At 43.8% G+C, this 13,726-nt stretch overlaps 2 pseudogenes; both read left to right on the forward strand.

Annotated features, from left to right (window-relative positions):
- Positions 1-344: 344 nt before the first annotated feature.
- Positions 345-4,067, forward strand: LOC102407218 (annotated as a pseudogene).
- A 1,808-nt stretch (positions 4,068-5,875) lies between these two features.
- LOC102395956 lies at positions 5,876-7,421 on the forward strand (annotated as a pseudogene).
- Positions 7,422-13,726: the final 6,305 nt, after the last annotated feature.

Raw genomic sequence — 13,726 nt, forward strand, 5'->3', positions numbered from 1 at the left:
ATTTGAAGCAGTGGATTTCTCTTATTTGACTTTAATTTTTCTTCTCTTTCTGGTTTTCTACAGAATTGTCACAGTTGATGAGCACATACTGATACATTATTTTGAACTGCAATCCATATTTTATTCAAGTTCCCTTCCTTCTGCCTTTTTATGTTCCAGGATCCCATCCAGGGCGCCACATGACATGTGGTCATCGTGTCTGTTCAGGCTTCTCTGGGCTTGTACAGTTTTCGAGACTCCCTTTGTTTCAATGCCCATGACCCTGTGGAGGAGGACTGGGCAGGTCCTTTGAGGCTGTCCCATACTGGGATTTACTTGGAGTTTCTCTCATGATTAGACGGGTCATGGGTTTTGTGGAAACAGATCACAGAGGTCAAGAGCTTCCTCACCACTTTATGTCAAGGGAGCAGGCCCTCAAGACACTTATCACTGTTGATGTTAACTTCGGGCACCTGGGTGAGGTCCTTTGTCAGGGTTCCCACTGTGTGTTGAAGCCTTTCCTGACTGCTCCTGTTAATCCTGACCACTCTCTTTTCTGAGTTTCCTAGCTCTGATATTCAAATCACAATGTAGTCGTCTGCCTCCTTCCTGTAGTATCTGTTCTCTGGGAATCATGTATCTACGAGTCTCCAGAAAGTTGATAGTTTTGGGGAGAAAGCAATATTCTGCTGTCCCTCCTGCCCCTGGCTTAGCCCTGGACTCATGGTAGGAAGACGATGTGATTAAATCAAGCTTCTGAATCAAGTCCCCTTAAACTGAGTTCCCCTGCTGAGTTTATGACCCTGCTTTCTATCCTTTCTTCTTCCTTTTCTTGTCCCATCTGTGCTCCCCTCAGGACTGAGAAAGATCAAAGAAAAAGGGAGGGGAGGTTGAAACCAAACAGGACTCTGCAGGGCCCTCCCAGGTACAAAAGACCCTCTATGTCCCCCATTTCTTGTTTGTAGAGAAAGGTTTATTCTCCTTGGCCTTTCCTGAGTTCCAAAGAGCAGACATGTGTAGTTCCTAGTTAGGAACGAGAGAGAATGCACGCAGGAAGGGAAAGCAGACCCAGATGGTCTTAGAGGAAACAGCCCTCATAATGGCCATTTTTAATGTTTGTGTGTTTCCCCGGTTTCTGTGTCATCAGAGGCAAAACAGCTAGCAGAGAGATGAAGAGGTTGGAGTTAATTGTTATCTTGTGATATTTCTTAATCATAGTTTTGAAGGTCAGAATATCTCTGGGTTGGCAATCCTCTGGCCAAGTGGTCCACGGCTCGGGTGTAGGTGAGCTCACCTTGCGCTGGAGAAACAGCCTGACTCTGTATGTTAATGATGAAACCCGCAACAGCACTACGAGTCATCTGACCCTGGGGTGAGTGTTCAGTGGGCACAGGGTTGAGGTCAGAGGGGACAAGAAAGTGGGTGAAGTTTTGGATAGAGAGGTTAATCATGAACTTGGCACGGGAGCTCAGTTTTAGGGGACATGGTTTCATGGAAGGTTGCTTCTGAGAACAGAGATTAAAGGGGGACTGCAGCCGAGGCGAGGGAGACACAGGGATTCTGGTGGTGGGAGAAGAAGTTGTAGATCAGAGAGCTAAGGAAGAGTTTGGAAGTTTGGCTGATGTGGAGGAAGGAATTTCCCTCCACCTCTTCTGGCTGGTCTTAGATTTAAGTTGATATGAAAACAGATTAACAGGAGAAGGTCACATAAAGGTTTAATAACAGATATACTTGGGAGAGACCCAAGAAAACTGTGTAACTCTCCAAAATACTCTAAAACCTCACCTTTTCTTTTTTTCAGAGATAATGCATTTATAAACACAGAAATGGTTACAACAAAGATAGCCATATGAATGGGTATATATACATATATGAATTTTTATATATAAATCTGTGTCTGGAAACTGACTATGGGTCTTAGGAAGGTAAGTCCAGTCATCGCATTTCCCCTAAACGCCCCCTTTTCTTCAGCCCCTCTTGTGTGGTTTCACAAAGAACCCACAGCTCCTTGGACTGGGAATGGGGAGATAGAGTACAGGGCCTCAGCTGGCAGAGAAGGGGAGAAGCTCCAAGGAAAACCATAACCCACACTTCTAAGCCCCCTTGACCACTTTGGGGATCTCCTTCCCCTTGGCAATCACGTCTAAGGCCTTGCCCCTTTACAGATAAAGGGCATCTGACTCCCTATCTCCTTCCAGCATTAGGTAGGAAGTTAAGTGAGATCATGAGAGGAGGACAACGGCTCCCAGGGATGGGGGTACTGGAGGAACCTCTATTCTTTTGCCAGCAAGAATAGAACAGGAGGCTGCTTGCATTTAGGGGTCCCTCTTATCTGACATCTGGGAGGACCAGCCTTTAGTCCTTTCTCAGCCTGAGTTTGGAGCTTTATGAGGGTAAGGAGAGAGCTAGTGCCCATGCTGGAAATGTCTCTGTGAGGTCATTAGCGAACACCTTCCCTGAGCACCAGCCTCCAATTTTAAAACCTTTGCTTAGGTGGGGAGGCTCCTCGATTACACCACCAGCTCAGAACTCTGCCCATCAGGAGGGCTGATGTTCCTTCCAAAGAGGAGTTGGGAAGAAGGATGGTATCCTGTCAACCAAGGCTGTGCCTGCGGCCCAGGGAGATGGAGCCATGGTCTGTCTAGAAGAAGAAGACTTTTCCCACTTAGAGGAGTTGGGGAAAGAAGGGACCAGGACTTCCTCCCCTTCTTCCCAGTGGACAGCAGCACAGGTCTCTATAAGCTCGCCAGGTGCGCCACCTGGGTGGGGCTGCAGGTGACAGCGAGGCAGATGTCCTTATGATGCTCCACTGTCTTATAGGGGTTTAGGTCAAAGGGACACTGGGATGGAGGGTTGGGGCTGCTGTCCCCACATCCCCACCTTTCAAGACTGCCCCAGGGGACTGTTAGTTTGGTGACTGGCTACTGCTGCTGTGGCAGCTGTGAAGCCTGGGGCCTGGCATGGGCCTCAGGACAGACTGAGAACGTGATTTTCATTAACAAGATGAAGGATCAGCTGTTGCCAGAGAAGGCTTGTGGGCTGGCTCTGCCCCCTTACCCCACCTTGCTGACAGTGTCTGCCTTGGTGTCCCTGCTCTTGGACATCAGCATGCACACAGAATCCAAGTCAGACCAGCCAAGTGTCCATTACACAACATTATGGTGTTCCCTGTGCCATCAACAGATCTGATGACCCCTGGAGTCTCCTGTTCTCAGAGGTGGAAAAGAGAAGTGAGTCAATCAAGCATCCTGGTTTGCTTATCACATCCCTCTCAGGCTCCCTTGTGACCACAGCCTCGTCGGCTCAGACCTTCCCCATTTAGCTCTCATGACTGTCTTAGCTCTTCCCCCAGCTCACAAGCCCTGCAGGTAGTCCCTGACATTGCTAAGAAGGTAGCGTTGACCCCAGCAGAGGAAGGAGGTGGTGGTGGAGCTGGCACTGTGGCTGCCTCTGGGGCTGAAAGAAGAACCAGGCGCTGGAATCAGGGCTGCCTAAGATGAATGACCCGTATGTCCTTTCCCCTAAGGATGAGGATGGTCATCAGAAAGACAGCAGACCTTCAGGTGCTGGATGTGCTCTCTGACTTTCTACTCAGGTCAGAGATGCAGATCCACTCCAAGTCACTCACTGGGGCCAAACCCCACAAGTGCCCACCCTGTCCCAAGACCTTTGCCAATAGCTCCCACCCAGCCCAGCACACCTGTAGCCACTCAGGTGCTAAGCCCTACAGTTGTAATTTCAGTGGGCAATCCTTCTGCCAGCGCTCTCACCTCCAGCAGCATACCCAAACCCACACCAGGGACAAGCCGTACAAATGCGCACACCCAGGCTGTGAGAAAGCCTCACACAACTCCATCCTGTAGAGATGAAGCCCCCAGGTGCCACAACTGTCACCAGGTGTACACAGTCGCACCCTCACTGGAGGGGCACCCGTCCACACACACAGTGAAGTAGCCCAAGGTGCACTATCTGCACCCTATGTGTTGGAAACGTACTTGATGAAACACATGCACGAACACAAGTCTCCTGATCTCCAGCAGCAGGTGCAGCAGTGGCAGCGACAGGGGCGGCTCAGACCTTCCCGTTAAACATGACCTTCAGCTACAGACAAAAGAGGAGGTGTGGGGGATGGTGGTTTGGGACCTCAAAGGGGAGGAAGGCAATTCACATGCAGATGGAAAAGCAAATGTTTGGTAAACAAATTGTTGGGCTGCACCTGCAGGCCTGTGTGCCCTGTGCTTGCCCAACCTCAAGACAAGAGAAAAAGCCTGGAGTCAGAGATGGCCACAGAGACATCAGTGGTTTAATGGATGGGGGATCTTACATATGTGAAGTGAAGCCCTGGAGCGACACCCTACCACAGTGGTAGAAGGCAGGCAGGGCAGGGCAGCAGTCTTCCCTGTCCGGGAGGAGTGAAACCATGTATAAGCCCCGTTTTCTTGTTTTTTGAGGTTAAGGCTAATTCAAGAGTTAACAAGTGGGGAATGTGAAGATGTGGAAACAAAGAACAGCTGTTGAGGTGTGGAACTGGTAACAATTTAGACTATAATTCCACCACATAGAAGAATGACTGGACTCCAAGTTCCCTAAAAGATACAGATAAAGGCCTGACACACATGCCCAAGTTGTTTTTACAGGAAGCAGACTCTCTCCTGACTGCAACACTGTAAACCTAGACAGGTTGAAACCTGAAGGTTGATGATGCTTCAAACTTTACCTTGATGCCAACCAATCTGAAAATTGAACATGGGTTGCTTATGCCCTGCTCTGTGAACACTATAAAACTCCTCACTAGCCCCTCCAAGACACAGTCTTGAGGTCATTAGCCTGTTGTGGCCCCCTTTGCCTGGCTCAAAGCAATAAAAGCTACGTTTTTCTACTTCACCCTAAACTCTCTCTTGTTTCTATTCGCACCAGTGAACAGAAGCTGAGTTTTGTCAACAAGTCTTGATAAGCACAGATTAAAAACCAGTAATATTTTAGGAAAAAAAAATTCAACTATATTTATCAGCTTACTTAGTCCTATATAATTAGTTTTTTTTTTTGGACAGTGTTATGAAATCAGAGTTTCCATTAGACTTTTAAAATATCTTGCCTAGGTTAGCAGTATGATTTAAAAGTTATCAGAAACATCCTTTCAATGACTCTTCTTTTTTAAAAATTTATTTGCTTATTTATTTAGTTTTGGCTGCACTGGGTTTTAATTGCTGTGCTTTCTCTGGTTCTGGTGGCTTCGCTTGTTGCAGAGCACAGGTTCTAGGTGTGTGGGCTGAGTAGTTGGGGCACATGGGCTTAGTTGGTCCACCTCATGTGGAATCTTCTTGAACCAGGAATCAAACCTATGACCCTGCATTAGTAAGCGGATTCTTATTTACTGGACAGGCAATGAAGTCCTCTGTGACTCTTTTTGAAGATACGGCAGTTTTGCAAAGCATCAGCTTAGCTGCCTATGGATGATAAAAGTCTTAAAAAGGCAAAGGTTAAGATCTGATTACAATTCTTCTTGGCAAAGAAGCTTATCCAAGTTGTGACATGCAAAATTTTAAGATAACTAAAATTATAACATTATACCAGGACATATACAAATTTCAGGAACTTTAAACAATTTCTAGTATGTATATTAATAACATTTATTCATATTGTATAATCTGAGGAGGCTTATCATTCATTTGACAATGCTTTCTGTGCAACTTAACATACCAAGAAATTATAGTCAATTATATATATATATATATATATATATATATTTTTTTTTTTTTTTTTTTATCCCCCTGAGATGCCTCAGGAGCTCTCTGAAGCATCCCAAAGCTAGCTGAAGTCAAAAGAACTGTCAGGTAGTTAGTATAGGAAAAATGAGTCCAAAATGGTGGTGACTAAAAGACAAACTGAGCTTGTGGAGCCGGGCGCAGCCTGTCGCCTCCGCTCTCCGCTGCCGCGCGCCCCGGAAGGCTCCCCATGGCCAGCCCGCCCCCCGCCGCCGCAGCCCTCGTCCCTCAGGACTGCAATAATCCATGCTCCGCAGAAAGTACCGGAGAAGGCGGATCCAAAGAGGCGGTGGAGACTTTCAAGGCTGAAGATCTAATAATCACACGAGCCACCGTTTTAAAGGAAAAACCAGATTCCAGTACTCCCGTTTTTGGAACGGTTTTTACAGATCACATGTTAACAGTGGAGTGGTCTTTGGAGCTTGGATGGGAGAAACCACGCATCAAACCTCTTCAAAACCTCTCACTGCATGCGGGTTCATCGGCTTTCCACTATGCTGTGGAATTATTTGAAGGGTTGAAGGCATTTCGGGGAGTAGATAATAAAATTCGTCCGTTTTGGCCAAACCTCAACATAGATAGGATGTACCGATCTGCTATGAGGGCAACTTTGCCGGCGTTTGACAAGAAAGAGCTTTTAGAGTGTATTCAGCAGCTTGTGAAATTGGATGAGGAATGGGTCCCCTACTCAACATCTGCGAGTCTATATATCCGTCCTACGTTCATTGGAACTGAGTCTTCTCTGGGAATCAAGAAGCTGACTAAAGCCCTGCTCTTTGTAATCTTGAGCCCAGTGGGACCTTATTTTTCCACTGGAAGCTTTAATCCTGTGTCCCTGTAGGCCAACCCGAAGTATGTAAGAGCCTGGAAAGGTGGGACCGGAGACTGCAAGATGGGAGGGAATTATGGCTCATCTCTTTTTGCCCAGTGTGAAGCAGTGGAAAATGCATGTCAGCAGGTTCTGTGGCTCTATGGAGAAGATAATCAAATAACTGAAGTTGGAACTATGAATCTTTTTCTTTATTGGATAAATGAAGATGGAGAAGAAGAACTGGCAACTCCTCCGCTAGATGGCATCATTCTTCCAGGAGTGACGAGGCAGAGCATCCTGGACTTGGCACACAAGTGAGGTGAATTTAAGGTATCAGAGAGATACCTCACCATGGATGACTTGACCACAGCTGTGGAGGAGAACCGGGTGAGGGAGATGTTTGGTTCAGGCACCGCCTGTGTTGTTTGCCCTGTTTCGACTATACTGCACAAGGATGAGACTATACACATTCCAACTATGGAGGAATGGTCCTAAGCTTGCAAGCCGCATCTTAGAAAAACTGATTGATAATCAGTACGGAAGAGAAGAGAGCGACTGGACAATCACGGTAGCCTGAATGGACAAGAACGGGACGTGTGCGCTTGGGACAGACTGTAGCATTTGAATTATGGGAATGTCTTTGGCTACCTGATTTTAGTTGTGCTGTTGTTCATATTATCTGCGTTACCAGGGCGATTGTTTTCTCATGCCAGAGAAGACGAATCGCAATCGTCCAATGATCTTTTCTAAACTTGCTCCTAGAAGTTTTCCTTACCTTCTCTAGAGAGTTGATTATGGAAGCCATATAATTGTAGAATTTTCCTCCATAATCTTAGTGCCTCCCTTAGGGCTTCACTCAGATTTTTTTTAAAAAAATATTTATTCTTTAGCATAAGTTATGTTCTGCTTCTCAACCAATGAGCGTCTTTGTGTTTGAAAGCTAATCTGAGTACATTTCATAGGTACCGTTTCCCGGGCCACATCTCCATTCTCAGAAAAGTGTGTTGTTGTTGTTGTTGTTTATAAATCAAGACTTAGAGAAACTGGATTTCTTTCCCTTACATTTCTTTCCAGGTCCCCTAAGTCCTCTTAGGGAGAATCTCTCCTCTTTCCTGATATCACAGTCTGCACCAGGCTCCACTGGTACATCAACAAGACCACCCCTGCTGTCTCCAGATTGTGCTGTGATTCGTGGGCAGGCTTCACTACAGGACTGAGGGTCTTGTGCCTTATAGATCTTTGCATCCCCCAGCCTGGCCCATAGTAAGGGATGAATGAACATTTAGCTTCTATAGAAGTGTACCTTCTTTGTTTCTATATTATGAAACCTCTTTACTAGAATTTGTGATTGATTCTGACTTTGTCTATATTTACCTCACGTTGTCTTTAATTTCCACGGACCGCCAAGTCATTAGAGATACTCTGATTGTAGTTTGTTGGAGGAATGATTTCTTATTTGAAGAGTGTCTGGGAATTAAAGTAATAATTCTAAAAAGATGGTGATATCATATCAACAAAATGGAAATGACATGTTATATGTTATATGTCAAATACATAAATGCTAAAGTGTTAAGTACAAAATAAATCATATTTAGTTTTTTGGTAGAAAGAAAAAAAAAATAAAAAAAGACAAACTGAAAAACCTGTGAAAGTGGAACAAAAGAAAATTTGTGGACTGGCATGAGAACTTCAGGTGAAACAAACACACCCCCTTCTTGGCTAGCCCGATTTTCATAGGGCAAGCTCAAGGGGGAAGAGACAAACATAAAAGGAGGAAGCCAAGATGGATTGGGGCCACTCCTATGGGGTCAGTCTGCCTTCATGCCTCAGGGGTGTACTTTCCTTGCTTGCCAAATAAAACTCTGAACTGTAACTGAGCTATGACACCGGCCCGCTGTTTCAAATCTTTGCTGTGGCAGACAGAACTGAGGAAATTACACTCTTCCCCAACATATCTTTAATTATAATTTGATAGCAGTTTGTAAGAAATATAAAAACATTTTTTTAAAAAATTTGGTCATATAGAGTAAGAACAAATATAAATCAGTTAAAGGCAATATAGTTAAAACAGTCTGTTATCAGACACAGCGTTCTAAGGAAACTTGTTCTCTTAGCAAACAGGGACCAAGTCTGGTCCTGCATCCGTCTACTTTTAATAACAAAATCTATTTACCAAGTTGAGTGTAATCTAATCTTAGCCTGACTATGTATAAAATTCCTTTTTTACCCAAAACATATCCCATTTTCCTACTGTATAGTGAAATGTTTTATTATTTTTAGTAGCTTTAATTACATATTTAAATCAGAATCCCCAACTCTTAAAAACCTTAATTTTTAGTGAAAACCAAGAGGCAAGTAATAGTTAATAAAATCTGGAGAGACTATTTTAGATTTTTTGAGAACACAATTATTCCTATGGAATTTACCTAAAAGCTCGTATTTTGTTCACTTTTACTTTAAAGTTTCACCATATCAGGTTATTTTTCTCTTTGACAAATTTGCAAAAGATATAATAAGATTTCGTTTAATTTTTATTAAACCTAGGTGCAGTAAAAGTATTATACTTAATGTTGATAACTCTGAAGACATGTCTTTATTAATTAGATCAACAAACTTGAACATTAATACCATGTATTAATTTAATAATATACGTTTCCCAGTTTATGTGAGCCTATAATTCATTTAGCTTAATTTCTCTTGTTAGAATTGTCTGCTTTATAAATGCTTACTTTTCTTTAGGTCAATTAAATAGAGCTAATTTACAAATTAACTTGAGCAATGTTATCCAAAGACAAGGACATATATAAACACACAAACAGACCTCATAGTTCTTGTTTTAAAATTTCAGCCTTATAGTCAGGTATAGCAATGTAAAACCCATCAGTTTACAAAAGAAGTTGGATTAAAATTAGGTTTCTGGCAGATAGAAAAAATAAAACTCACTTGTCTAGATAGATAAATATATACTTAGGATTTCTATTTAACTTTGATGAGTCAATTTCTAAATTACTTCACCCTCTTTTCAAAATTTGCATTTTAAAAAGATGGCAGAGGTAGGAGTTCCTGAGAAGGCCAGGTGGGACATTTGCATCTCAAAGGCACAAGCAAGTTCCCCCTAGGATGACTTTGCTTCCCCTTTGTTTAATATTTACAAGCCTCTTAAGATAAATAGGGAAGGTTTGTTGTTGTTCAGTTGCTCAGTCATGTCCAACTCTTTGCGATCCCATGGACTGCAGCACGCCAGGCTTCCCTTTTCTTCACCATTTCCTGGAGTTTGCTCAAGCTCATGTCCATTGAGTCTGTGATGCCATCCAACCATCTCATCCTCTGTCGTCCCCTTCTCCTCTTGCCTTCTATCTTTCCCAGCACCAGGGTCTTTTCCAATGAGTTGGCACTTCCCATCAGGTGGCCAAAGTATTGGAACTTCAGCTTCAGCATCAGTCCTTCTGAAGGAGGAAACAGACAGAACAGGTTCCATCTTGAAAGCAGGACTCTATCTTGGGCTGGACTGTGGACTTTGAGCTATATGCTTAGTATCTATGGAAACGACATACCAATGGAAAACCAGACCCCCTGGATGAAGGAGCCTCAGGACTTGTACCTAGAATCTCCGTCCCCTAAAAGAATATGCTAATTATCTCTGTAACAGAACAAAGTCATAAATCCCTTTATGCTTATCAGGGTATGACCACAGGCCTATTGATAAATGTCCACTGTTTAACTATCTGGGCTTATCGCACATGAATAATGGGTTAACTTTGATTGAGGAGGTGGGTTTGAGCACATACACTTAGGATATATAAGGTTTTCACAAAAACTGGTCAGGGTCCTTGGCTAAGAGGAGACTCTGCCTTGGGCCCGCGGGTGTAATAAACTGCACTCCACTATCTGCACTGTCCTTCTGAGTGAGTTTGTTTCCCGGAACATGTGGCTACTACACTTCCAATGAATATTCAGGATTGATTTCCTTTAGGATTGACTGGTTTGATATCCTTGCTGTCCAAGGGACTCTTGAGAGTCTTCTCCAGCGCTACAGTTTGAAGGGATCAATTCTTTGGCACTCAGCCTTTTTTTTATTGTTCAGTTCTCACATCTGTACATAACTACTGGAAAAACCATAGCTCTGACTATATGGACTTTTGTTGGCAAAGTAATGTCTCTGCTTTTAATATGCTATCTAGGTTTGCCATAGTTTTTCTTCCAAGGAGCAAGCATCCTTTAATTTCATGGCTGCAGTCACCATCTGCAGTGATTTTGAAGCCCATGAAAAGGTTTGGGAAGTGATAAAAGGATTGGTCCCCTTCATGGATTACAGCCTTGTTATGCTGAAGGGGCTTGCAGTGAAGCTATGAGCCATGCTGTGCAGGCCCACTCAAAATGGATGAGTCATAGTGAAGAGTTCTGATAAAACGTGGTACACCAGAGGAGGAAATGACAACCCACTCCAGTATCTTGCCTTGAGAACCCCATGGACAGTATGAAAAGCAAAAAGCTATGACACTGGAAGATGAGCCTCCCAGGCCAGAAGATGTCCAGTGTGCTATAGGAGAAGAGAAGAAGGCAATTACTAATAGCTCCAGAAAAAATCTTTTTGCCTTTTCTACTGTCCATGGAGTTCTCCAGGCAAGAATATTGAAGTGGGTTGCCATTTTCTCCTCCAGTCAATCGTAAAGGAAATCAACCCTGAATATTTATTAGAAGGACTGTTGCTGAAGTTGGAGCTGCAATACTTTGGCTATCTGATGTGAAGAGCTCATTGTAAAAGACCCTGATGCTGGGAAAGATTGAAGGCAAAAGGAGAAGGGAGCGGCAGAGGAAGAGATGGTTAGATAGCATCACCAACTCAATGGACATGAATTTGAGCAAACTCCAGGAGATAGTGGAGGACAGAGGAGCCTGAAGTGTTGTAGTCTATGAGGTTGCAAAGAATTTGACATGGCTTAGAGATTGAATAACAACAACCAGAAAGAATGAAGTGGCTGGTCCAAAGTAGAAATGACACTTAGTTGTGGGTGTGTCTGGTGGTAAAAGTAAAGTCCAATGGTGTAAAGAAGAATCTTAAAGAGGAACCAGGATTGTTAGGTCCATGAATCAAGGTAAATTGGATGTGGTCAAGCAGGACACATCAAGATTGAACATCAATATCTTAAAAATCAATGAACTAAAATGGACAGGAATGGACGAATGTAGTTGAGATGACCATTATTATATCTACTACTGTGGGCCAGGATCCCTTATAAAAAATGGAATAGTCTTCATAATCAATGATAGAGTCCAAAGTGCAATACTCAGGGGCAACCTCAAAAACAACAGAATGATCTTGGTTTGTTTCTAAAGGCAAACCATTCATCATCACAGTAATCCAAGTTTATGCCCCAACCACTAATACTGAAGAATCTAAAGTTGACCAGGTTCTATGAAGACTTTTACAACACCTTCTAGAACACCAAAAAAGATGTCCTTTTCATTATAGGGGATTGGACAGCAAAAGTAGGAATTCAAGAGATACCTGGGATAACAGGAAAGTTTGGCCTTGGAATACAAAATGAAGCAGGGCAAAGTCTAACAGAATTTTGTCCAGAGAACACGCTGGTCATAACAATCACCCATTTGCAACAACCCAAGAGACAACTCTACACAAGGACATCACCAGATGGTCAATACCACAATCCATTTGATTGTGTTCTTTGTAGTCAAAGATGGAAATGCTCTATATAGTCAGCAAAAAAAAGAGCTGGTACTGACTATGGCTCAGATTATGAACTCCTTATTGCAAAATTCAGGCTTAAATTGAAGAAAGTAGGGAAACCACTGGGCCATTCAAATCCCATATGATGATGCTAAAGCTGAAACTTCAATACTTTGGCCACCTCATGTGAAGAGTTGACTCATTGGAAAAGACTCTGATGCTGGGAGGGATTGGGGGCAGGAGGAGATGGGGACGACAGAGGATGAGATGGCTGGATGGCATCACCAACTCGATGGATGTGAGTTTGAGTGAACTCCGGGAGTTGGTGATGGACAGGGAGGCCTGGCGTGCTGCAATTCATGGGGTCGCAAAGAGTCAGACACGACTGAGTGACTGAACTGAACTGAACTGATGAATAGATTAAGGGGATTAGATCTGCTAAGCAGAATAGCTGAAGAACTATGTATGGAGGTTCATAACATCGTACAGGAGGCAGTGACCAAGTGGGCAGAGAAAGCCAAGATTTTGGTGGTAACATTTGGAGCGATGAAAACCTTATTGCAGGGCCATGTAAGGAGACTAAATGGCTCATTCTCTGAAAAGCCCCCAGCTCCCTGAGGGTTTTGGCAAAGCATTTTTAAAAGGTAAGTGAAGGTGGGTCGGTGTTGCAAGGTATATGATCAGCTTGTGCACAATTCTCTGATTGGCTGATGGTGAGGCAGCAGGGTGGTGTCACAGTGGTTCAGATTATGAGTCCTTAGGCTCCAGGAGGCCTGGGGCTATGTGCTCATGGTCATCAAGTAGCTCTTCCATTTGGTGGTGGTGGGGGGTGGTTCACATCCGCAAAAGAACTCAGAAAATTTGCATCAAATACTATTATCTGAGAACTTCAGAGAATGGCTAAAGCAGAGCATAAGGGGGAAGGCCTGTCCTGGATAGGCCCCGCAGGGTCCTGCTATTACACCTTGAGCTGGCCTCAGGTGTCTGATCTGCCATTGGTACTGAGCTCCATGTGGGGAAGTGGTGGCTGAACAGAAGAGATGGATTATCTTGGAGGCCTCCCCTAGATTCAGGGGCCCCTCTGGCTCTCTACCCGCCACTGCACTGTGTGCTGCAGACCTTTGCTGGTTCATCTCATGTCTTTCAGCTGGGCGAAGAGCAGAGGCAGCCACTCAGAACTTTCACAGACTGCACAACATTCCCTGAAGTGTTTGTATTTTAAAAGAGCACCATCATCATCTCAGTGGAACAAAGCTAGTAGAGGTGATGGAATTCCAGTTGAGCTATTTCAAATTCTAAAAGATGATGCTGTGAAAGTGCTACACTCAATATGCCAGCAAATTTGAGAAACCCAGCAGTGGCCACAGGACTGGAAAAGGTCAATTTTCACTCCAAACCCAAAGAAAGGCAATGCTAAAGAATGTTCAAACTACTGCACAATTGCACTCATCTCACACACTAACAAAGCAATGCTCAAAATTC

Source organism: Bubalus bubalis, chromosome 17 (assembly GCF_019923935.1).
Source record: "Bubalus bubalis isolate 160015118507 breed Murrah chromosome 17, NDDB_SH_1, whole genome shotgun sequence".
Classification (NCBI taxonomy): domain Eukaryota; kingdom Metazoa; phylum Chordata; class Mammalia; order Artiodactyla; family Bovidae; genus Bubalus; species Bubalus bubalis.